The sequence below is a fragment of the Pelecanus crispus genome, chromosome 6 (genome assembly GCF_030463565.1).
Source record: "Pelecanus crispus isolate bPelCri1 chromosome 6, bPelCri1.pri, whole genome shotgun sequence".
Taxonomy (NCBI): domain Eukaryota; kingdom Metazoa; phylum Chordata; class Aves; order Pelecaniformes; family Pelecanidae; genus Pelecanus; species Pelecanus crispus.
Window position 1 is genome coordinate 64,245,295 of NC_134648.1, and position 24,802 is coordinate 64,270,096.

Genomic DNA, 24,802 nt, shown 5'->3' on the forward strand with positions numbered 1-24,802 from the left:
GCAGAGCAGACGGACAAAGTCAACTGATAATGCAGCAATTACATCCACTGAAACTAAAGCCAAGCCCCCACATTCCCTTCCTTTGACTTTCCCAACATAAAATCCTGTCCTTGGCTTTCAAGGAGTTGCTAGAGAGCACGTTTGATCATTTTGCAGGGATCTGTCGAAGATTAGACTCAGCATTTCCAGTCCTCAAACACTAGAGGGAACATCAAACTGCAGAGGCACCCCCAGAAAAGACCCCGTTCAAAACACCTTCGGGACAGCGGCTGCAGAGTCGGATGCTGTACAGACACGCAGCTAACAGCTTCCATCACTGCCAGTATTTAAGCAAAACCTTAAAAAGGCTACAGAAGTATGGTTACATGCAGAAATACCGCTTCCTTCATAAATATGCTCTCTCTCGAGCTGAGCATTTTTTTTTTTAAATCACACCTGCTATTTTAAGCTTCATAGGATGTTACGAGTGTTTATCCTTCAAATTTGGGCCTGAAAATGCACCCGATTAAGGGTATGCTAGCTATACTGTAAGAGAGGATCTGAAAACCAAAAGAAAATCAAGGAAATAACAATGAGAAGCCAATTCACCACATTTTTCAGATTTATATTAATAGAAAATCTAATGCTAATTAAACAGCTCCTGTTAAAGGAAAGTCAGATTAAGAAACCATGTGAGCAGGGCAGGAGAAGACATAATTGGTTTGGTTTTTTTTCTTACATTAAACTCTTTTCCTTGCACTTAATGAAACCACAAGCTTCCTATTATTTGGTCTTCAGGTTCTACATCAACTTCCAAGTAAATAAAAAGGCACTATGAAGACAAGAAGAAATTTCTGCTTACTGCTAGAGCTATGAACATCCTCCACCATCAGCAATATGCAAGTCGAGGACAGAATCCGGCCAGAGTAACAGTACACAAGGCTACACTGGTATCGTCAGGTTAATTTTATTATTGTAAAAATTTAGAATGCTCAGTTTTAAATTCAAGCTCTTAATTAGCACCAAGATAAAATATTTACTGCCAGTGGTTTTGGGTGCTGTATTTTTGGCAATGTATTTCATGCCGCATTTGCTACTGGAATTATGAGCTTTTCAATGAGTAACTTTGCATTTTTCATGACAAGAAAATCTAATTTTTCTTTAATAGCACGCTGAGGTTATACTGCATCCTACTAAAGCACTGCAATTAGATAAGAGAAAGTTTATTAATGACTCATGAAAAGGTTTTAGTGTGATAAACGGCACTCCTTCATTCAGAGATTAAAGAACTTCCACACAGCAATGCAGCCGTGCTTGCAGAGCACCATATTTAGCCTTCCAACTACCCCCATCCTCTTTCGCAGAATGGCAGTTAAGGCCGAACACAACTGCACAAGCTGGCGCAGCCCAGTAAGCCTGGTTCTGATAAATTCAACTCAAGAGATCCCATTCCTGCTCCCGGATCATCCACCCCAGCTTAGCTGCTCTTCTTTTTTCTGTTGTTTCTTCTGTCTCCCATTTTTGTCTGCCTAACATGATTAGACGAAGGCTGGGGTTGTCCTCTGTGAGCCTGCACAATGCAGCCCTAAGATACTGAATTTGGCTGAAGACTCAAAGAAGAAAACCAGGCTATGTCTAACCTCATGCAAATCCAGAGCTGTTCCCCTTTACTTATCCAGAAGTGCAACATGATGAAATACACTGAGAGGTTTTGCTTACTTTTTAAAAAACAGCCTTTAAATTCACGTTTAGTGCCTCAGATTAAGTATTCTGAAGTAGCAGCACAGATATTTAAACTAGCCATGAACTCTAAACTTTAACCATTTAATTTCAGCACAATAAACTACACAAGGCATTTTCTGTCATAGAAGGGGACCAATTAAACATCACCACTTTTCCCCTAAATCAGCACTGTCCATTGATATTTGTTAAGCTTGCTGATCCAGCAATCTTTAAGGCATACAGCAAGATGAATAATAGAGATTTGTCAGTTAATAACCACTATAATTCAAGTATGTCACATAGAAGTGTTTTGTTTAGTGAACAATATGCTGTCTAATTACCCTGCTCAATCATAACAGCACATATCAAGAAATACAGAAGGCTTTATTTTTAAATTGCTTTACCAAAGTGCTGTACCACATAGGTTTCAGGAAGTTTGATGCTACCACTTAGTTCTCCCCATATACAACAAGTGTATGGATTTTATCAACGAACGATGAAGCAGCAGGTTTTTTCTTACTTTTAAAACTGACTCTGTGCTCTTTACTGTAGTTGGCAAGCCAGAGAAGCACCAAACTTGCCTTCTATAATCGTGTACCGCAACATGCACCACCACAGCAGAGCACAGGTACAGATGCCGTATAATATTAGGTCTGATTGATGGCACGTTTGGGGGTTCTGCTATAAAAGCATTCAATTTCAAATACGGGCCGAGGGTCGCTTACCCACTTTGAAGACAGTTTTTCCTGTCAAACAGGCCAACAAAAGTATTTCCCATTTGCAACAAAGTAAGTACTACAAACAGCAGCCTGTTAAAAATGATTTAAATTGCTCTAAAGAGCCTCTTGATTCCTTCCTGGAGTTTGGTCTTTTAAAGTAAGTAGGACAGAGAATTGTTCCGAACAGGAATAGACACCAAGGCATTCAAGGCATACCATTTTGTATTTGAAAGACACTTAGTATTATCCCAGTGACTTTCTAAAATGTCACAATATTTGCTTCCGCAGCATTTAAGCTAAAAGGCAGATTACTTGTGATGAAAGTGTCAAACGCTGCTCCCTATATAATGACATCACACTTTAAAACAATAATATGCAGGAATAATCCTTCCCATTCCTGCTTTAGTTTCTTTGGGGGGGGGGAGAAAAAAAAGGTAAATCAGGCAAGAAGAATGATAAATAAATAAAACTATGGAAAGGCAAACAGGAATATTATGTTGAAGTGCTCCTTTTCTGCTAGCACACCGGACAGGTTTGCCCCCAAACAGCTCAGCGTGGCAAAAGCGAGGAGCTGGAAGCCCTGAGTTACAGATCTGGACTAAGGTGGCCCCTAATAAGAGCAGACACAGAAAATCTGTTGACTATACGGCCATCCCGTGCCCTGTGATAAATGCCTGACTGCAGGCACGCAGTCCCGTCCCAAAAGGAGCACTCATATTGTTGAGCAATTACGTTTTCAGCTGTACAACAAAACCACCACAGTCCACCCTCCTTTCTGACAGTCGGAGAAATAATCCCTTCTTTCTAACAGGAACAGCCTCTCTCTCCACGTGGTTTTTCACAATATACCGCTCTTCTCAGCTATATGGTTTTAAAGGCTTATAACCTAATAGGCAGACATACATGATAATCCAAGATTACAATCGGTATGAAGGCTACTTATCTCGCAGATTTACAACACAGGCTCTATTGGTTATTTATCTGCAGGGTCTCCGGAGCAGAACTATTTAGGTACAGGCTTTTTTATTCCTTCTATCTTACTAGTGGTGAAATACAGAACACGAACACAAATATGGCTCAAAAATCAGTTAAATGCTCGTCCACCATCTTTCAGAAATTTTGCTTTGGTTTTGGGGTTTTTTTTTTTTTGTTTGTTTGTTTGTTTTTTAAATAAATCACCAATAGGTAACTTCCAGGGAAAACAAACTCCTTAAACATACCATTAAATTACAAACATAGATATATGGGTATTTTAAATGGAAAATTAGGTGGAGAAAAAGGTACTTAAAAAAACCCATGAGCCTCTCCCTACCTATCGGGGAGGTCCTATAAAAAAGTTTTCAAAGATGTATGATCAAAACCTTCACAGACTGAAAGGAAAATGTTAATGTAGGAGAAAGAAGAGACTGTCAAGCACATGGAAAGCACGCTGTATTTATTGCTAATACTTTCTTCATACCTGTTAAGGGAAAAGACAAATCATCATTAGATGTTATCGTCTTTCATTGGTTTGTCCTGAACTGAGTTTTTCCTACCTCTCTTGGGTTGACAAAATCACTTATGAATTTTACACTACAAGTAAGAAGAGTCCCATAGTCATGAAAAAAACAGCCTTTTACTTGCAAAGATAAAAAAGCCTATGTTATTTTAGAGCAGAAGAGGGTAAAGATTTTAATCAGAAACATGGGACCACTTCCAAAGAACAGACTGACAGAGACAGCCTGCCATCTCATTAAGGAAAAAAAAAAAAAAAAAAATCTAGTTCACTAATTAACAAAAAAGTCAGGGCTATCATGGTCTCTTGGGAAAAAAAAAAAAGAACAAATTTTTACAAAACATTTAAGCTAAATTCCCTTCACCTTTCACCGGCAGGAGGCTTCTGCAGGCTGCCTCTGCAGCATGAGGCTGCGTTCTGGCCTGAGCCTTCACTCGCGCCAACTCGACAAGTTAACTCAAATGAAAGTACCAAGCAAGCACGTTCAAAGGGAAAACTTGTGGTGCAAAACACATCCAAATGATACAAGTGTGGAGGGTACCCAGAAGGGAACCAACCGCACATCAGGTGCTGGCAGCACTGCATGCCAGCGCCTACATGAGAAATTAAATCCTGGTGGGGCAACAGCTGCTTCTGTGAGCCCAAAACCACAACAATGGCTTCTAGCAAGGAGGCCCCCCCAGTCATCAAGGCTTTCCCAACCTGCCACTGGTTCGCCAGGCGAGAGCCACTGCTAGGAACATCCTTCCACCCACCGCCCTCCCGCAACCCCTCTTGCAGGGGCTACACCTTACTCTATAGGCATGTGTCGCATCTTTTTCGACAATGCTCCGATACCATGGTAACAAACTTGTTTATCTATAAATGCCAAGAATGATGGGCTCAATCTGCCAAAAAAGCACGATACTCCTGTTGTGAAAACCAATTTAAGTTAACCCGTTTTGAAGGCAAGTAGGACAAAGAGAAAGCAACGGACACATCTTTTTTCACTCCTCAGCACTGAGCTGCAGTAGATAATTATCGTAAGTAATGCAGTTAGCAGCAACAGGATGGAAGTGTCCTGCAAAAAGTGCATTTGTTAAAAGCCTCTGGCTACAGACCAAGTACTGAATTAATTTATGAATTAATGGCTTTCTGCTGCTTTTCTTTACCTTCTTGATCCATAAGGAGATATCAGTCTAAAGAGGAAAGTACCATGTCATTACCAAAATGAAAACACTATGACAATTCTCAACTCTTAAAATGAGACAAAAAAACCCAAAGCACTCTTGGCATCCTGAATAGAGGCATCGGGCAACAGCACATCCATTATCTATTGCCATCATCAGTCAGAACAGGTATATGTTGCTACCAGCAGAAAAAAAATGAACGCTTGCATTAACTCCTAGTGCTGCCCAGCCCTCTTCCGGGCCCAGGGTGTTCCAAAACCAATCTGTCTGCTTAAAGGTCAACTACAAAGATGAACCCCATATATTTCAAGCTACCCTGTAATGAAGAGGGAAAGCCCCTACCCTTCTCTCTGCACAGCTTCGCTTCCACTAGTCACCAGGAACACGGAACAGATCGTTGTTAATAACAGGTGCCTCAATGATCTATTTTTAAGTGGTGGAACGAGACACAGGCAGATCATGAGACAGGAAAGATTAAGAACAGGAGAAAATAAAAGCTGGAAGTATACAGTGAAAGGTTAAAAACATGAGCAAGAAAAGGAAATTATCTTCAGATTCTTCTATCACATCCTGTGCTGCAGCACCTGAGCAAAGTTGGAAATGTTTGCATAGGACAGAGTGCAGAGGTTAGGAGATGTTATTATTTCCAAGCCTTTTTGTTGGCTCTAATAGAAGAAATATGGTTTTGCGTTCAAAATTAAGAAAAATTAAGTGTCCTTCATTAAAAGCAGTGCTCGCTCCATGTTCTCTTATGCTAACAATCAAATAACTTTGACCTATGTCAGTGCCACTTGAATCCAGATCTGGTGGCAGAACACAGGCTGAAACGCTTCGGCTGTGCCTACCTGCTAAGTGACGAGACATGCACCTGGGTTAATTTTCACTTTAAACCAACTCGCTGAATAACAGACATACAAAATATTAACAAATAAACCTGTTTCATTCTATAACCAGAAATGGTAAATTAGCAGAAAACTACAAAAAAAAGCAGAGCATCAAACCTCCACATCACACTCATTCCTGAAAAACACAGGGGATTTTGTCATCTCGAATAGACACATATAGCGTTTAAATACATTGCTCTGGGCAGATTTGAACGTTACTGATGCAGCTTACGGGCGCTGTGACTACAAGAAGACATCAACCCCCAAACTGGATGAGAGAGCATGTAAAAACACTTACGAGCTACTGAGAAGTTATTTAAAGGTGATTCCCGCTGGTCAACATCCTGCGGTCGTTCCTTGTAGCCAATGAATGTGCCATCGTTCTTTAGAAGAAAATACCGCGGCCTCCATGTTTTTATGTATTCTCCTGGAAAGAAAGGATGGGTGAAGGGAGAGACCATCAGAAAATACCCCAAAATACTGATTCGCCAACAATATTTTTTTTAATATTGAAACTATATGTCATCCTGACATAGCAGCAGTTTTAAGAACATTCAGTTCATTCCAATACAAACAGTGGAAAAATACAGGCACTGAATCAGATATCGCTAGTGATGTTAACCATAAAAATGGGACTTCATAGAAGGTAAACAGCTATGTTTTGTTCTTCCATCTACTCCGATTTCCATTCAAATTCTGCAACATCTGCCTTAAATGCATTTTAAATTTTAAAAAAATCAGAGCAGATGTCCTATGTATTATTTTTGCTATTGTCATTTTTCATACTGACAAGTGGAGAAATTTTTTTCATTTACATTTTGCAGCGCAAGTATTTTAAACAACAATGGGTAATTTACTAATTAGTCAACTGCTTTATCAAACCAACAGTCACTTTTGGAACAGAAGAAGATAATTCTCTGCTTAAGTTACATAACATCACTCACTCCTCTCACAACATCTCAAGCGTGAAACACTAGATGATATATCACAATATGAAGGGGAAAACACTGGATGATGTATAGCCACCACAAAGAAGAAAACAAACACCTATTCTAAAAGATATTCCACCTTTGTCAGGGAAAACATCCCTTGCTCACACCACGCTACCGCTCATCTGAATAACCTGCGCAGGTAACAGTGACGTGACTGCATTACAGCCACGTTCAAAATCTCCAGCCGTAGAATAAAAAGAAAAGAGTTGATCAAAACCTCAGTTATTTACTGGATTTACTCAGCTGGGCTTTGGGAAAGGAAGACAGGGGGTCCACCTGTGGCTCTTCTGAGTGACTTTGTCAATGTGCCTCAGTTTCCCCCTTTGCTCATTGACCATGTTGTCATCTTCTCGGGCAGTCTCTCCAGAATCTCAAATAGCTTTACATGGTGTCAAGCTGGGCCTCGAGGTCCTACAAGGTCCTGCAGTAACGTTTCTATTCAGCTGAATCACAAAAGCCTCACTCAAGGTGCTATTCAAATCAGGGTACCAGCCACCCTTTTCTAACTCTGCTCACCCAACAACAAATGATTTTAAAAAATTAAAAAAAAAAAGAAGTGGTCACTACAAAGCACCCACAGCTGGGCAGCAGCTATACCCTCCTCCTTCCATGGTATGGTTTCTTGTTTGGTTGTTCAGCATCAGGGAGAGGACGAGGGAACAGACTAGGAGCCAAGCTTTTTTCAGGTCTGCTGCAGCAGGAGCACGCCTGCGCATCCTGCAAGGCTGCCCCTGCAGCGGCTGGTACCCAGTGCCCACGGTTTCATTTGCTGTCGAGCTCTTCAAACAACCGCCAAGAGCAGTGAGGAGAAGACTCCCCAGATTTATTGGCTCTGGCAACCTTCTGCTGCTCTCCTGTTCTCCCAGGCTCCGCTCACACCCTCTTTTCCCGCTGCTCAGCTCTCCTCCACCAGTAATTTCTCTCCCAGAGATGTGCACCCTGCCTCAGGAACTCCCCTGCAGCTGCTTTGCCTCCTTCCTCTCCCCACGGACCTCCTTTCCTTCTGCAGTGCAGCTTCAACCTGCTTTGGGCACCAACTGTGTCACCACTTCTCCGTTCAGACTCACACTTTTCTTCCCTGCACACAGAAGCACAAGCAACGCCAACGCCCATGCCACGTGGCCATGGGCGCGTGCACGCCTAGCTGCTGCTTCCACCTGTTTAGCCCTTGTTAAGCCTTGTTAGGCTTTTGATTTTCTAATCTAAAGCAAAAAAGAGTTACCAAACTGGAGGACAAGAGTCATGCAGAGCTACCTTTCCAACAGCGGCCATGTCTGCAGAAAACATCCATTTGCACTGATGAAACAGGGCACGAGGCAAAAAAGATGAGAGGAAAAGGAATAAGCACAAACCTTCTCAGTCTTTCTTTTAGAGACATCTGTTGCAGCTGCAAGAGTTATACTAACCTATAAGGGGTTTACAAAAATGTCATTGTCGCTTTAGGAATTTCAGAAGTCGCCTATAGCTGTCATGGCTTAACATTTATAAGCAAGGCAGTAAATGTAGAAGGTTTTGTTGTCATCGTCCTTTTAATTCTGACCTTAATTAAAAGCTGAAAACTTTCTGGGATCAGTAGGAGATTATGAAGCCTTTCACATTTAAATTACCAGTTCAAATCAGCCCTGATCAGTGAGATTACTCCAATCTCATTACTATTACACCACAGATGTGACTACAGGGACAAGAAGATACATGGCGCATTCAGCCTAGCTCTTGCCGAGAGGTTTGCCAGGTAAGCAGGTCGGGGAGGTGGCTGCCCAGATTTTGGAACACACTGTTACATACCCGGCTCGTTGGTATTTTCTTATCTTGCAATAAAACAGACCCAGGAGACCTAAGAACCACCTCATACCCCCTATCATACCTGCATTTAGGACTAGAGCCAGACCGGATGGGATGAAAAAATACCTGAAGAGGGGCAAGACGGAGAGTCTCCATTTGCATTGCTCTCTAATCTATGCTACACGTCTTCCCCACTGGTATTTACAGAGGAGACATTTATTTTTTGCAGATTCTGAAATTATTATCTGGTTATTTTCAGTGAAGTATGCATAATTTCACACAAAGTTACACTGTACTGTCACAAGAGACTCTTCCTCTTAGATTATTAGATGCTTTTGTTTGGCACTCATAGTTTCTTACAGCTTTTGTCCACCTATCTGGTTTCTCTGTTAGAAACACATCACCTAGCAGGATTAATCACATAGTCTTTAAAATGGTGTATTCCATACACATATAGCATCCTCCTCCACACTCACTCACTCTTCACTCTTTCTGTGTGAAAAATCAAGGATTTCATTACTGCCAGGCATTTTGCACAGACCATTCTACTTGGACCTTCCCTTATCCATTGCTTTAGCTGCTTATGGTACCTGATCCACCTTTTTAATTTGCAAATAAGTAACATGATTTTAAACTTCTTTTTCCACGTCTGGACCTTAATGAATCCTGTAATAAGGCAAGCATACATATTATTGACGATTGCTCTTGCCAAGGACAGTATGAGGCATACTGCAGCATCTGTGGTGTAAATTTTACTATATAGCACACTGAGGTTATACTTCTGCATCTTGCAGCAAAGTGGCAACACATTGCCTGGTGTGACTTCCCAATCAGATAACCTATAAGTAGAATTTTACATTCAAGCCTGAGCAAACTATCATTCCTCTACAGAAGTTCTGAAACACAGATTCACCAACACAGTCATCGAGAAAATGTACAAAGTGCATATTCTTAAGAAATAAGCTTATATTTTTATGATTAGCTAAAACACTATAAACTTCCTACAACCTGTGAAGAGGACCACATTGATCATGACAGCAAATCCAAGTATTTTAGGCAGAAAAGGAATCTGTCAATACAGACAAAAAAATAATTATGTGGAAACGCTGGGACAAAGCTGACTGAAAAACATTAACACCTTTTCCTTCCTCTGATATACTCAGTAAGCTGTCATGCCTGAAGAGTGAACTGAGCTGTTTCAATTTTTGCCCTGTGTTTTTTGTTCCTGTTGTGGTTTTGTTTTTAAGAACCATAAGCAAGAAGTTACTTGAAGTCACTAATATTAGTAGTTATGTAGTCACACTAGAAGAATTGTACCGAGTAGAGTAAATGCAAGCATGTGTGGCAAATTCTATCAGACAACACCAAAAAAAAAAAAAGATCCACCATGGAAAAGTGAACAATTTACAAAGCAAAACATTTTTTCCTCTGTGATTCATTGCTTGTGTAATGCCCTGGCAGAGCCTTCTTTGTTTTCAGTAACAGAATGCTAACACTGCAGAGACAGGAAAGCAAAAGCATGGGTTATAAATCCTACATATAAAATCCTGGAACCAAATAGACTCCTCTGTAGCTTGCTAGCTTTATTATTTAAAATCTTTATGTACCATTCTGTTTACTCCAAGCAATTTCCAAATTGCAAAGATTCCCAAACTGTATATATCTGGAAATATACACAAAGATTGTTATAGACCGATTTCCCTTTATTGCCTTGTGTCTGCCCCCACACACTGCACATTAAAATACTTAACACACACTTAGAATGTAAATCCATCTCATGCCAGAAAAGCTTTTTCCACAGTAACATGCACTGCAAAGCACGCTTACGCCTGAATATTTCAGAAAAAGTTAAACACAAAACTCTTTTGGTTCATGAAAAGTTAATTCTACTGAGGATTTACAATAATGCAGGCTTAGGTTATTTTCCTTTCCTCCCCACAACAGTATCTCACCGAATCTGGAGCTGTCTACCACTGATAGAGTGTCTAACATCAGAAACAGCTGCCACTCCCTGGGAAGCTCACGGGGTAAGTGGAGAATAATGAGCAGCAAGCACCAGCAGAACAAAAGAAAATCCATCTTTATTTACCAACTGCTGCATGCTTGTTGCTGCATCAAGCTCATTCAAAGCCAACACCACACCCTTTAATTCAGAACAGACTATATTTAAGAAGCCTCTGCTTTTTTTTTTTTTAAATCAACTCATACATACCAATGGTTTGAAAAAAAAATCATTAGGTTAACCAAGTCAGCATCCAATGATACCCTTGATATTTACAAAAGCACCGGACCAACTATTAGCTTTCTTATGGCCCAAAGTAACCAGAACAAGCCCAGGAACACCAACTGAAAACAAGGTCTCAGTTGTATTAAATGCACTCAAGTGGCTACCGCAAACCTATGGATAAATAATGCATTAAACTTTCTGCTCTGAGCATCAGAAGTAGCACCATTAACTACAATTAAGGTTAACACTCAAAATATTAGAGCTTTTGAGACAAGCAAGCCTTCGCTACGTTCCCACCCCCTCCAAAGATGTACGACATTCCGTGGTTGTACAACCCTGAACCGTCCGAGGGAAACACGAAAGTTATGCCAATCGCAGTGCGAATGTGCCACCGGTGAAAGGCGGAATGACTCATTCCTGAGACTTCAATGGCGCGAGAAGCGGTCTGCATCCTGCCGGCCTGACAAGGTTTTGGCGAAACAGATGCCAGCTTCCTTAAAGACGCGAAGCTTTCAGGAGCTGCCATCTCGTGCGCGCTGAAGAGCGGGATGCGGGTTTACAGTTAGTTTCTACTGCTCGAGTAAATAGGGTACGCGGCCGCTCGCTTCAAAACCAGCTGCAATCAAAACAGATTTGGAAAAAAAAGCAGGGCTTGAAAACTCGCCTTTGCCTTTCTAAAGCACTCGGAAGCGAGCCCTTTCCAAACGCAGCGAGCTAATTCTGGATCTTAACGACTTGACACCAAACAATTAAACAAGTCTAGGGTGACCCGAATGAAAAGTCTCAGTTCAAATATGTATTTTTTTTTTTTTTAAAAATAGCTGCACAGACACCCACCAGGCTGGTGCAGCACGCTTCCATTCCCTCAACAAACTGTCAGAACAAGACATTTAAGCACAGTGCCAGGTTTTCAGTAGCTTGGGGAAAGGAAAAAGAAAAAGAAAGGGAAAGAAAAAAAGAGGTTATGCTAATGCCTTTCCCAACACGCTCGCGGAGAGAGGAGGACCTCTGGTTTGCCTGCCTATTCAGAGGCGCAGCGAAGGGGGCTGGTTCTTTGATGATTTTTTTTTTTTTTGGCCCCTCTCTGGATGCCTCCTCGGCCGCCGTCTCCAGCGTACAGCTGCGGAGGCGCCGCCTGTGCCCTGAATCTCAATGAGGCGGCCGGGCCCGCCGCCGGCCATGGCTGCTCCCCACAGGGAGGTCAGCCCGCAGCTCGCGGCCCGCAGCCCGCCTGCGCCCGGCCGCCGCTCCACGGCTCGCGGCCCAGCTCCCCCGCGCCCGTCACGGCCCTCACGAGGGGTCCCACGGTCGCAACGGGCTAATTCAGGGCACGGCAAATCCGCTCCCCGCTTTATTCTCCCTCGGGCAGCTGGACGGTCGTGCGGTGCGCCGGCAGCCCGCGTGGCCGTGACTGACGTGACTGCCAACAGGTTAAGAAGAAATGCCTCCTCCTCCTCCTCCAGAGCAGCTCCGGCCTTTCTAAACCTACTGCCATTTCTCACGCTCGCACAAAGCTGCAATACAGGGCACCTGCTTCATTATCATATCTTGGGGGAATTTGGGGAGGGAGGGAAGGAAGAGGGGAGCTGGAGCGAAGGGGGGCGGCTGAGCGGTCTGGCCTTTGAGCGACAAAGGGAGCCCGGCGAGGACGAGTCCTGGTCACCTGGCACCCCACCTCTGTAAATTAACTTCAGAAAGCAACAAACAGCCTTGGCTTAGCGCTTCCCACAAAGCTCTACGGGCACGCCGTGTAGAAAAATAAGCGTATTGGAAGCTACCTCTGTCTTTAGTTGCACAACAGCACGGATGGGAAACACCTAACGAAGGCAAGGAATGGGTGCTCTGATTCACAAAGCCAGGCCATGGGAGAGATCAGAAGTCAGATTACGGAGAAAGAAAAACAGATTCCCACCCAATACTTTCTCCATGCAGGGGATGGACAACTACCACGTTCTCCGATTGCATCTCTGTCAAAGGGTTTGAGATCACCAGCCAACACCACCACTACAGAAGATGACACCTCTGTATTTTTTATCACTGTATTTCAACTGTATGGTTATGTAAAACTGAAACATGGAGCTTTTTCTTTTTTTTTTCTTTTTTTTTTTTTTTTTTTGCTGAATTTCAGTTTAGAAGGTCAAAAATGTTGCCATATTGCTTACAGCAATCAATTTAAGCAATACCAGATATTCCCAAAGGAGTGAAAGAGAATTAATCAGCATGTAAAAAACTCCTTACTCCTACCTTTGGCACAGCTTAGTCAGGCTAGTCCTAACCTACAGCTGTCTCCAGTGGGAGAAGATGTAAATGAAGTTTCATGAAAAACAGCAGTTTTAAGGATAGCTACATAAATTACAGGAAGTATAAAGCCATTTCTTAAGCCACGCTGAAAACAATCTCGGAGTGAATTGTATCTCCACTACCTCATGGTGGGAGCAAAACGACTTAAAACTACCACGAGGTGTCCAACACAATTAGAGAAATCTTTTCTGTAATATGCTCGCCAGCAGCTACAGCATTTTAACAAAATACAACGTTCTTGTAAGAGAAAGTGCCATCACGTATTCCTCCGCTTTTGACAGGTGCCCAATTCTCTCTCATTTTTACAAATAAATAAAAATGACAGAGGAGGTGTCAGATTCACTGAACTGAACTAAGCATGCTTGGAACAATTACTTTTCCCCAAGTAATTTTTACCTCGACACTATGATGGAAAATAGCACAAGCAGCTAACAATGCACTTAAGCTAATAAGCCTCTGCAACTTTTTAAATATCTTCCCTTAGAGGAGGGAGGTACCTACAACTATTCCTCGAGCTCAATCTGAAGTTAATACAATCAGTATTTCTGCAAGTCAGGCTCTTAAATAGACTGCAAGTATTTATATAAAGGGCGTGACTTAATCCTCCAAAGATTTTATGATCTCTACTAAAAATACAAAGGGAAAAAAAACCCAAACACACCACACCCTGGTGTATTTGAACAAGGAAGGGCTTTTCTAGACATCATCTAAATGCTGATTTAATTATTTTACCTCTTACCATAAGCATCCTTAGCCGTGACTCTTGCACTTATCAACACATGCCTTATTTGAACATGACATACCCAGTTTTGTTCTTCAGTAAATCCTGTCTAGAGACTGACAGATAGTGTAAGAGAGGACAAAGCAAAGAAACGCACACAAACCAAAGCTCCTGCAGAGATTAAACAAAATAAGTCCAAAAGCAGTTTTAGCTTGTATTCCTAGGGCTGCCTACACACAGAGGATGTTAAGGAAAAGCATCATTAATTGATTAAAAATTGATTTTAGGTCCCTGCCCCCACACTGCCCCATTAAAAAAAGATTAGGAGAGCCAAAGACTCAGGCGAGAGTAATTTTTAAGATGCATTTATTTGCTTTGCGAACATTAAACCTGAAAAGTACTCAGCAGAGGCTCTCCATTAAAATCCCAAAGCTGGTGAAGCTGAGAGGTGAGCTGGTAACTTGGGGCAGCGGGTGGACACAGGAAAGCAAGGGCCAGGGAGGGAAAAAGCAGGACGCAGCCACGCAGAAAACATCCAAGGCAAGGACTCAGGAGTCCCTCGCTCGCTCTTCTAGGCTCCCATTACTAGATCATTGTGTCATTCACAAAGCAAATCAAAACCTCAGGGAATTGTAAAGAAATGGTGAAAAAAAGAAGAAGGGACATTAGGGGAGATTTATGGAAACAGCAGCTTTTCTAAAACAGATCATATGGACTAACTTCAGAGGTAGTCTGAAACAGAAAAAAAGCTCTATTTGTAAAAACTAAGCTGCAGAACATGGACTTTTATAAATAAGCAATTTATGGAGGCTAAGAAATCAACACATCGTATTGTTATCCTTTAGCTTCTGGGTTTGAGTCCTAATTTTCAACATAAATACACAGAGTTGTTTTAGGCCACTTACAATAAAAACTCTACCAGTAATTGTGTGATCATGCTGTGCATCAGGAAATTTCTTAAAAGCGCCAAGAAAAAAAAAAATCAATGCAGAATTTTAAACATGTTTATACAAACAGTTACTGAGTAAACATTTCATAGAAAGATGCATAAAAGCCAAGTTAAGCAAATACTTCAATGGCAAAAATAAGAAGCAACATAAAAAAAGGGGTGTGCTGTTTATATGGCTGGGGCTAATTTGGATTTCCCTTCTTCATTTCGTCACTACCAAGTCTGGAAAACCCTGGAGGAGCACACAGAGACCATGTTAGTTCTAATAAAACGTTCCATTTATCTTGAGCCATTTAATGGCCATCAATGGAAAAATTACAAGCACTTCCCAGAAAGCAAGTTCTAATATTTGTTATCATGGCAACCTCCTGGTTACGCCTCCAAATTTAGTATTCCACAGATAACTTTTACTGAGTCACTACCCCAAACTCAGCAATGAAAGTCTCCTCCAGATAACAGGAGTGCCTGCCTCAGTTCAGAGGAATTTTGCAAAGTAACTTAATTGCATACTGAGAATTTATTAAAGCAACTTCATCACTGGGTAACATGAGAGCAAACAGCCACCACAGCTCTGGTGCTAAGCTTAGCCGAGTAACACAGGCGTAAGAAACTTTGCCAAGGATTTTTGTACCTTGGACTGAGAGGTGTCATCACCGTAAAGCAGAGCACAATCCATGCTGCTGCCTCAACAGGGTCACAGGCTCAGCTAGACACACTTCTGTCACCTTAAGCACTATTAAAACTCACTTGTTTTTACAATACACAGTAAAAATACTACGTTGCAATATAATCAAACAGCAAAATTCTTGCTTGATTTCTGTGGTACCACAATTTAGTCCTACAATACTGAAATGTATGTATACACTACTAAAATCACATAGGTATAATCATGACTATTGTTTTTTGACTCCCAAAGTCATCTATTACAGTAAGCTTAACATATCTCTCCCTAACAGCTCTAAGCTCCAGGAGAGAGGCATTCCAGTCAGTTCCAGAAAAATCTGTTTCTTAGACAAGGAGGAACAAAATAAAGACCCACCTGAATAAAGACTGAATAAAGACTCATCTACCTGGACACTGTTACCATGAATTCATTTTCATGTCGCAACAGCATCTTGGTACATTAAAGCCACTTTTCATTTAAAAAAAAAAAAGCATCAAAAATGAAAGGTATATACCACACAGAAGCAAAAAGCAGATAGGCACAGGAAGATGGGAGCTTGAATTACACTTGCCAGCCTGCAGTGCCCTATCCTGTTGTTCTGGAAAGATATGGCAAAAATTCCCATTTCCTCTTAAAACTGCTCCTATTCCCTGGGGAAAAACAACCACCACCCCCCAGCCAGCCCTAAACTCATACCAGTTTCTGTGGGCACCAAACCTGTGGGGCACTTGCCCCACCAGATTTTCAGAGGTCAGGGACTGCTGCATTGGCCCCACCTTTCCTCCACATCTGATTTTCCGAGCACAGCACACCACACGACTGCTCCGCGCCACGCACATCCCTTCTACCACCTGAATCCTAAAAGCCCCATCCCATGACTGAGCTCAGTCTGCTCTCTGTAGTTCATCTTCCCACTCTTACTAGCATGCCCCCAAAGAACAGAAGCAAAACAAACACCAGAACACATCCCTTGCGTAGCCAGGTTAGAGCTACCCTTCAGGTTTGGAGAACTTGCAACAACTACAGCAACCATCCACAAGAGTTAGGCTCCCGTACTTTAAGCATGAGAACACCGGAAAGCCATAAATAAAGCTTTAAACTCACGAGGGGGTTTTTTGCTTTGTTTTGTTTATAAAATAGTAAAGAGCGAAAGAGAGAGAGCGAGAGGAAAAACCCTGCAGGTCACCTGGGGTAACATTCCTGAAGAAGGTCATCTGGGGCCATATTCATCCTCAGGGACTTCTGCAAAGGAAGGTACATGCCCACATACAGAAAACTCTTGCCTGCAAACCCTGCTTTATCGTTCGATGCTTACCGCATGCTCTGGTTACAGCATTTTCTTCCAGCGGTCCCTGATCTGATGCTATCAGCTCAGGCAGCAGCTGCTAGGGGCTCCTCTGCTGCCCCAGGGGTCAAGCCAAGCAAGGCCACCCTGAAGACCCTGCTGCTGTTGTCAGCAAGGTGGGAGGGCAGCAGGAGGAGAAAGGAGGAGGACAGAGGCACCTTGTGGAGGAGGAAGACTGTGGTAGAGATGAGCCAAGATGTGGCTGCCACAATTCTGGCTGGAGTCTGCTGCATCGGAGAGGAGGATGCTGACAAACGGACAAGCCGGGGTGTCCCTGGCGCTGGGTCTCTGCTGGGCAGGGGGCACAGCGCTGGGCTGCTGAGAGCACAGGCAGGGCACGGAGAGGTGGCAGCCTGACCCCCGGCCACGCCAGCTGTGCCCGTGCCCATCACCGGTCCCGATCCTGGTCCTGGTCCCATCCCAGCAGCAGCGGGGGCAGCTGGAAGGGCAGGTTGTGCGCAGCCCATAGGGCGAGTATTGCTCCCCATTCAGGACCTCGTTCTTCAAACATGGCCAAATCTGAGCAAGTTTAAATAGCAAAGCTGCATCCTTTAAATACACACACGCACACACGTACATACGTTAAACAGAGCTAATGCAGAGCCCGGCCATGAGCACACAACATCACTGCACTGACCCTGCTCCTTCACAGGCAAGCACAGGCAGAGCTGACGCTCCCAGTGAAATCTTCCAAAAAGTCAAGCTGGCCATGAAGACTCAGCCCACCCTCTGGTCTGGGGAAGCTATAAAGTTTAGATTATTCCCAAATTAATGCTTTCTTGTATTTATTTCCTTCTCCCCCTCCATGCTGTGAGAAAACCATTTTAACATCAGGGTTACTGTTTCAGTATCAAGCTAAGAGACAAAAAAGTTTCCAAAAAGCAGTCACTGCACACTTGCAGTGGCTAATCTGCAATTTTCATGTATCCACAGCACACTAAATGAATCTTTGTCGTGGGAAGACCTTCTTGCAAATTATGGTTTTCTAAACAAAGCCAAGCTTGGGTACAGCAACTGGAAGGTACAGGTAACACCCCCTCCTTAAAAGAGAGAGAGAGAGACAGAGAGAGGGAGAGAAGAAAAGATAAGAGAGAACAAAGAACCCACATGAAAATTACTGTCCTGATATATTTGGTGATAAAATTGCAGTTCAATCACAAAATTAACTAAGCATAAGTCCACTACTGGGTCACCGTCCTTGGTTTGAGAATACATTTTCTACATACTTTTCCTCTCACCAGAGAATCTAAATTTCCTAGTTTAATCACCTTGCCTTTTCAAAAAGAAATGGAAGCCTTTTTAAGCAATGAAGACAGTTAGTTATTTAATCACAGGGATAGTACAAGATTAAAATAGATTAGAAAAATTAATGCAAACTAAATGTCTCCATTATGATAAAGTTTTCTGAACCTTAAATCAACAGGTTCCCAATTTCTGGTATAAAATCTGATTGAAACTGCTGCTGCTTTGCAAAACTACCACTTTCTCCTGTCCCTCCTTACTAAAAATGCAGTCCAAATTGCTATTTCCACAAAGAAATATGTCCGATATTGACAGGAGTTCTATGAAAAATTCTTGATGGCCTGCAGGGATTCTTGTACTTAACCCAAAGGTAAAATCTACAGTAATTTATCATGCAAAAATCAACCACGCTGCAGATCGGGGCTCCCATTCCATGCTGCAGTTGGAATTTCTACCAAATGGGGAGGGGTGGTAATTAAATAGCTTCATTGCAGTCTTCAGTTCTTTGCACCTAATTCATGACAGCACACAGGGTGGAGAGAAAGGTTGTTGCAACACTCTATATACTTCATATTTCAGCAGGTATGCTTCCCTGGTTTAATCTTTAAAAAGGAAATTATAAACACTAAGCTGCAAAAAGGTTGATGATAAAACAGTAAAAGACAGACGGGGTGGGAAATAAAAATACTACTAATAATAAAGGTTTTCAGCATTACAAACGTTGATGCCTTTTCAAAAGAAGAAATCCAGCCCTATTTCCCCCTTCCTTTGTACTGAAGTTTAATAAACATTTTCTCCAAGTTACCAATTTTGAGAAAATCGCTGGATTAACACTTGTGTTAACCCAGTTACATGGCTCGGTGCCAAATGTAATGCCAAACTTCCCAGTTGCAAAACGAGCTGTTTTTACACACCAAAGTAACCACGCAGCAGGCCTGCCGAGCCTGAAGACAGCTGACAGAGATGACTGTTGCTGTCCCCCCATTGCACCGACATCCATCCAAATACCAACATCTGCTGTGCTACAATTTACTTTTTACACAACATTTAGCAAAACAGTGCCTCTGACTGCAACATCATTAAGGAAGTAACAACAAATAAATCGCAACGTCCCATCAGACAATTGTAAAATTAAAGCGTAGTTTGTCTTGCATACGCTGAGCTTTAGTTCAGACGTATTGGACTTCAGAAATAATAAGCATTAGAATCCGTTTTCTTTTACTAAACCCACTAGACAAAATTCTGTAAACCATGACAAGCGCAATCCATCATTACAGTGAAAATTACAGTTTTGAGGATATTGACTTGACTCAATAGGCAGAGAAGCAGATGCCTGCAAGGCAGCCTGGCCTGCCCGGTACGATCGCAGCAACGCAGGCTACTAACAGGATTACACTACGTCTGGAAGCGTTAAGAAGCGCACTCTCTATTCAGGTCCCGCTTCTTTTCAAACACGCGGAGCGCGTATTTGTACTTGTGAAGTAAGGAATTAACATCCCTAAAAACTAAAGCGCCCTTCGCTTTAAAAGCGGGACAGAGCATGGGGGACAAGGTAATCAGATGCCACCCCACAGAGGTGAGGTGGCAAGGCAGGCTCGGGTAGTGAGTCCTGTTACAGATCCATAGCCTGGGGGTTCAAACCGGGAATTAGGCTCCCAAGTGAAAGCCAGGTTTGGTTAGCGGTCCCACTGTGCTGCCCAACACGCTTCCCGTCTCAGAAGTCCCTACGTGATCTGGTGTCCTCCAGTTAGCTGTCCTCCACGCCCGCGTCGCCCACGGTGCTGCAAGTCAAAACGGGGCAGCACTGCCACCCCGACACTGCCACAGGGCTCGGGCTTTCATTGGCACGCAGGCAAAAGAGGAGGACGAAAGGAGAATTTTAACCTTTAAAATGGTGACCAGTTTTCAAAAACAATTCTTTCTTCCTCCTGTCCTACAGTAACTCTATGAATGCAAAGAGGCAAAAAAAAGAATTTTCTCACTTTCTTTTGAAAAGCAGAGACTGAATGAAAAATTTCAACAAGACACAGCTTGAATTCTGTTACGCATCAACTTTTTTCCCCTCAATATTTCTGTTCCTCATCACCACCCTTAATACAATCTAAAAATCACTGAAGTTACAAAAAGTGAATTTTTTTGGGTGGGAACAACCACCACCACCACCCCCCCCCCCCTTACATCTCCAGACAATGTGTCTGTCAGGAACAACAACATACTCAATACTCAGCTCAAGATACAAGAACTTGGCAGGCTGTATCTCAAAGCAGTTTCACCAAAACAATAGTTTCCCTCAAATCCCTATCAGCTTAATAGCAGCAGACAATAATATTTCAGATAACATAGGCAGCAAACATTCTGGTAAGTTCAGTGGACATTCTTTATCCAATTCACAAATAAAAACAGTCAACATCCACAACTAGGTTAACAAAAGTGCTCAACTAATTTGGTGCTTAATTCATGCTAAAGTCAAGGGATTAGGCACTAAAATACTTCTGGGGGTTTGGCCCAGCACTGATTTCTGTCAGACTTTGACTATATATATACGCCCATCGTGGGACACAGGAGAAGCCGTGCAAAACACAGCCTATGTGTAGATCCTCTCCTGAGCAGGGATTTAGAGGACAGTCTCCTCTGTGCTAGCTACTACATGTTTGCACAACAGGAGTCAAGGTCCATTGGAAACTTATCTGAAGAGTTGCTCCTGCGCAAACTTTAGGTTCAACCTCAGAGTTCAGAACTGAAACACTATTTGTTTGTCCATTTATCCCCTGGCACGGTTGGCTTTTTGTCAGACAGATGTATGCCACATGCAAGTCATTTCCCAACCTCTCTGCTCCACCTCCCTCCACGCACTCTGCACACACTCTGACCTCGCAGCGAATGTTATAAGAGAGGAGGAAGTGTTTCTGACAGTTTGCATACTCTTTACAACAATTTTATTGCAGGGTATAAATGTTTTCTCCTGCCCCCCAATCCTACTTGTAAGGAAACAAAGCAAAACAAACAAGAAATCCACCACTGCCCAAACAACTGAATGCCCTAAACCCAGCAGCAGGAAAGAGGAGGGAAGGGGTGGAGAGGAAAGGACAGAGAGGATGGATTACACTGAAGTTATTTTTGTCCTGTCCAAGTGGATGGGCAGAGACAAATAGATAATAGAATTTATCAAAGCAGGTGAACAAGGAACATGACATGAGCTACATGTTTCAAGGAGCGAACAATAAACGAAGTACACTCCTACCTCCTGGCCCAAAAAGCTCCCCAAAAACACATTTCAATTTGCATGAGGGAGATTTGATTGAGCAAATATTCAACTCACCACAGCCTTCCCTTTGGACATGTGACAATGTAAATGTTAAGCAGATAGGCTTCCTGTCTCTTACCTGCTTGTACTATATATAAACAAGTACTATGAAGTCCATGTTAAAACGGAAAGGGGTTTGCACTCTGCTGTGGTGTCTTTGGACAGAAACTCTTCCAAAGAAAGTATGTTTGCATGTACAGCTGGGTAATAAAGCACCGCTTGAAATCAAACGTTAAGGAATGTTATGTTGTCAGTGGCAACACAAAGGATGTGGTTTCTATGAAATTTAACCAGTTATGTCAAGGACAATTCCTTTCTTCTGGTCAGACTGCAGTCCACGCCTGGCTCAGAGTAACTGCTACAGTAGTTTGAATTTCACAAGTGAAAATCCATTCATACGTATTTTTAACTCCTTCCAGGGTCTAAGCGAGTCTGTGAAATGCACTGGGTGGCTGTTGCCAGAAGCATGTACTCCATTCAGTCACTGTGAGCAGCCCATGCTGGCAAACACAGGAGTAGCAAGTCTCACCCCAGCTCTTGGGCTCTCAGAGCCTGTAGCCAAGGATGCAAACAATAGCATTTAGCAAGGACGTTAACTGCCTTGATGCTCTGCAGGCAGTAGTGAGCAAGGAAACATTTGGGGAAAAGACATGGCACCAGTCAAGCCATGACTTCAGTGGAAACCACGCTCACATCAGTGCTGTAACCTACCGCTGGGCTTAAAGAACAGAAAGCTTTTGTGCGGAACATTTCCCTTCTTCCATCTGTGCCCCCGGTTACCACAGCATCCAAGAGCCCCACAGCCTGAGCTGCATTTGTCCTCACAACATCCCTGTGAAGTAGGGAAGTGCTGTTATCACCATTTTACAGATAGGGAACTAGGGCACAGAGAGATAAAAATAACCTTATCCGAGATGATCATATAGGAGGAAGTTTGTAGCAGAGCAGGGGAGGACTGGCTTCAATTCTCAGTTCCAGGACGGTACTCTAATACACCAGCCGTCTCTTCAGCTTCTAGATGCTCTGCTTTCAGTTTGGCCCACCTACCTACCTCCCCTGGGCAACAAGGAATGGGGAATGCCTACGCCTTTTATTAACAGCATTTCCAGCCCAGGAAAAATGGAAGAAAGTATCAGATGCAGGCGTTGTTTGTATTCAGAAGTCCAAATCTGAACAAAGAAAACAATTTCCAAAATAGTCAGCACCATTCTGGTATTGTGGGAAAAGGAAGGAAGACATATCAAGTTTTCAAAGTAGAAAAATTTAAAAAATCCATAGCAGGTCGTAAGTACAATTTTAAAAAATTAGTGAAAGTTTTAATAGGAAGCTGGTATTAGACACGTATCCTTCAAGAAGCTCCCTGTTCTGGAGATGTTAGGTTATAAAGCAGTAATAAACAAAAAAAATCCCTTTGGGACTAGAGCTATCTCATTTCAGACACAGATCTAAATGCAGATCTGATGTAGTTTCATATGGGGACCCTGACTCCAGACTTCACGCAGCAATCTTGTCTCAGATAACACAAATTCCAGAGGCTGGAGACTGCTCAAGGTTTCCCTTTTCTGGCTGAGCCAGACTTCAACCCTGCCCTCAAAGGCTCTCTTTTCTGAGTGAAATAGCATCTCAGGTCCAAAATTTACTCTGTCCTTTGGGACTCCAGCTGCAGCCATCCAGATCACCAGTTGTGAAACAAGCTTCTACAGCTTAAGGGCATTCATAAAGCAGCATTTAATGTCAACTGTTTGAGGTGACTATTACCCTGGAACAAACAGCAGAGACCCATCACCCTATGGATCATCTGGTTTATCAAGTCTGACTCCAAAAGGTGGCTGCTCATCATAACGGCCAAAGGATGACAGACCGCTACTACACCAACATGAACAGGACTTGATGAAGGGCACGGACACTCTTCTGATTGGGACAAAGGAAGAAATTTGTGGGCTGGTGCTAGCTGAGGACAGCAGATCAGCCATGCTCAGCTTCCAGGTCGTCTCTGCTATCAGTAGACTATCCTGTCAATTGCTGCTGATAAGCTAGACCTTATGGCCCAGGCCTCTACTTTTATAACAGGCTGTTGCTGTAAACTTCAACAACCAGCAACACAGTGTGAATCTAGAGCACACCTCCTCTGCCATGGTCAGAGAGAGACTCAAGGAGCTGCAGCCAACCAGCTACTGCTGATGGTGACCACCAAGGCACCGAATTTAACTTCCATCAGTGACATAAATGAAGCCTTGCTTGGAGAGGACCAGAAAAAACACAGAACTAGCCCTGCCACACATCCTTCTACCCCTATTTCTCCCCCTTCTTTTACACCAGTACTACAGAAGGGTGAAGGAGAAAGGCTGAGATGAGGTCAGAAACATTTCTACTTTCTGACAGCGAGCCTCACAGCAACAACAACCAACCAACCAAACACAAGAAAGCAAAACTCCCAGAAGCTTCACAGCTACACAGCAAATCTTAGTAAACCAGACATTCAAGTAATTAAAGCAAAAAGCAACTTTTGGTTCCAAAGCACAGACCCAGAACACTAACAACAAGTAGTAAATTAGTGAGGTTTGTTTATTATGATGTTTTGAACCTTTTCCTTGAAAAGTCCCAACTTCTGTATTTGAACAGGTTAGCCAACACTGAAAAATGAAAAGGCCTGTTGACAACAGAGGAACTGCTATTTATTTTCTGTTTGATGGCCATCACAAGGAGTATCAAAACTAAAACCAGACACGTCTACAAACGGGGTGGTGGTTCTCCTTCAAAATCAGGCTGGGCTTTGCATGAGATTCCCAATATCAAACCCCTCAAGAATCACAGAGTCACGGAACACTTTATGTTGAAAGGAGCCATTAGAGGTGATCTGGTCTAATCGTCCACTCAAAACAGGGCTATTCAAAACATTACAAAATAAAGCCTAACACTAACAGTGCATGTAGGTAATTCAGGACAATTATAAAAATACAAAGGCAAAAATTAGAATGAATGCAACTTCATCAAACTGCAACTTTCAAATCAAATTCAGGGAACAAAACCTCAAGTCTGCTTGGCCATGTGCCCTCATTTTAATCTCCTTGCCTCCAGTAAGGTTTGAGGATTGTATGAGTCAGCAGAAAGATGAAAATCAATAAATGTTCTGCGTGTGTACTGGGCATAGAAAGGAGAAATGAATTCTGTGTTCCTTCATCTTTTATTTCACCACATGAATCATGAGAGAAATAGCACAGGATTGTACATGGTCAAAAAGGTATGCATGGCCTCTGAAGCGTGAGCATGTATCTACGACACATCCTGTTGTGTGTCATTCCACTTC

The 24,802-nt window shown here is 42.6% G+C and overlaps 1 protein-coding gene across 1 annotated transcript in view; it reads right to left on the bottom strand.

The window, feature by feature from the left end:
* The window catches only part of AKT1 (AKT serine/threonine kinase 1), a 66,804-nt gene that overhangs the window by 28,081 nt on the left and 13,921 nt on the right, over positions 1 to 24,802 (bottom strand). Inside the window, exon 2 of the mRNA XM_075711957.1 lies at positions 6,267 to 6,395. The gene's annotated coding sequence lies outside the window, so the exon portion shown is untranslated. The remainder of the gene's footprint in view (positions 1 to 6,266; positions 6,396 to 24,802) is intronic.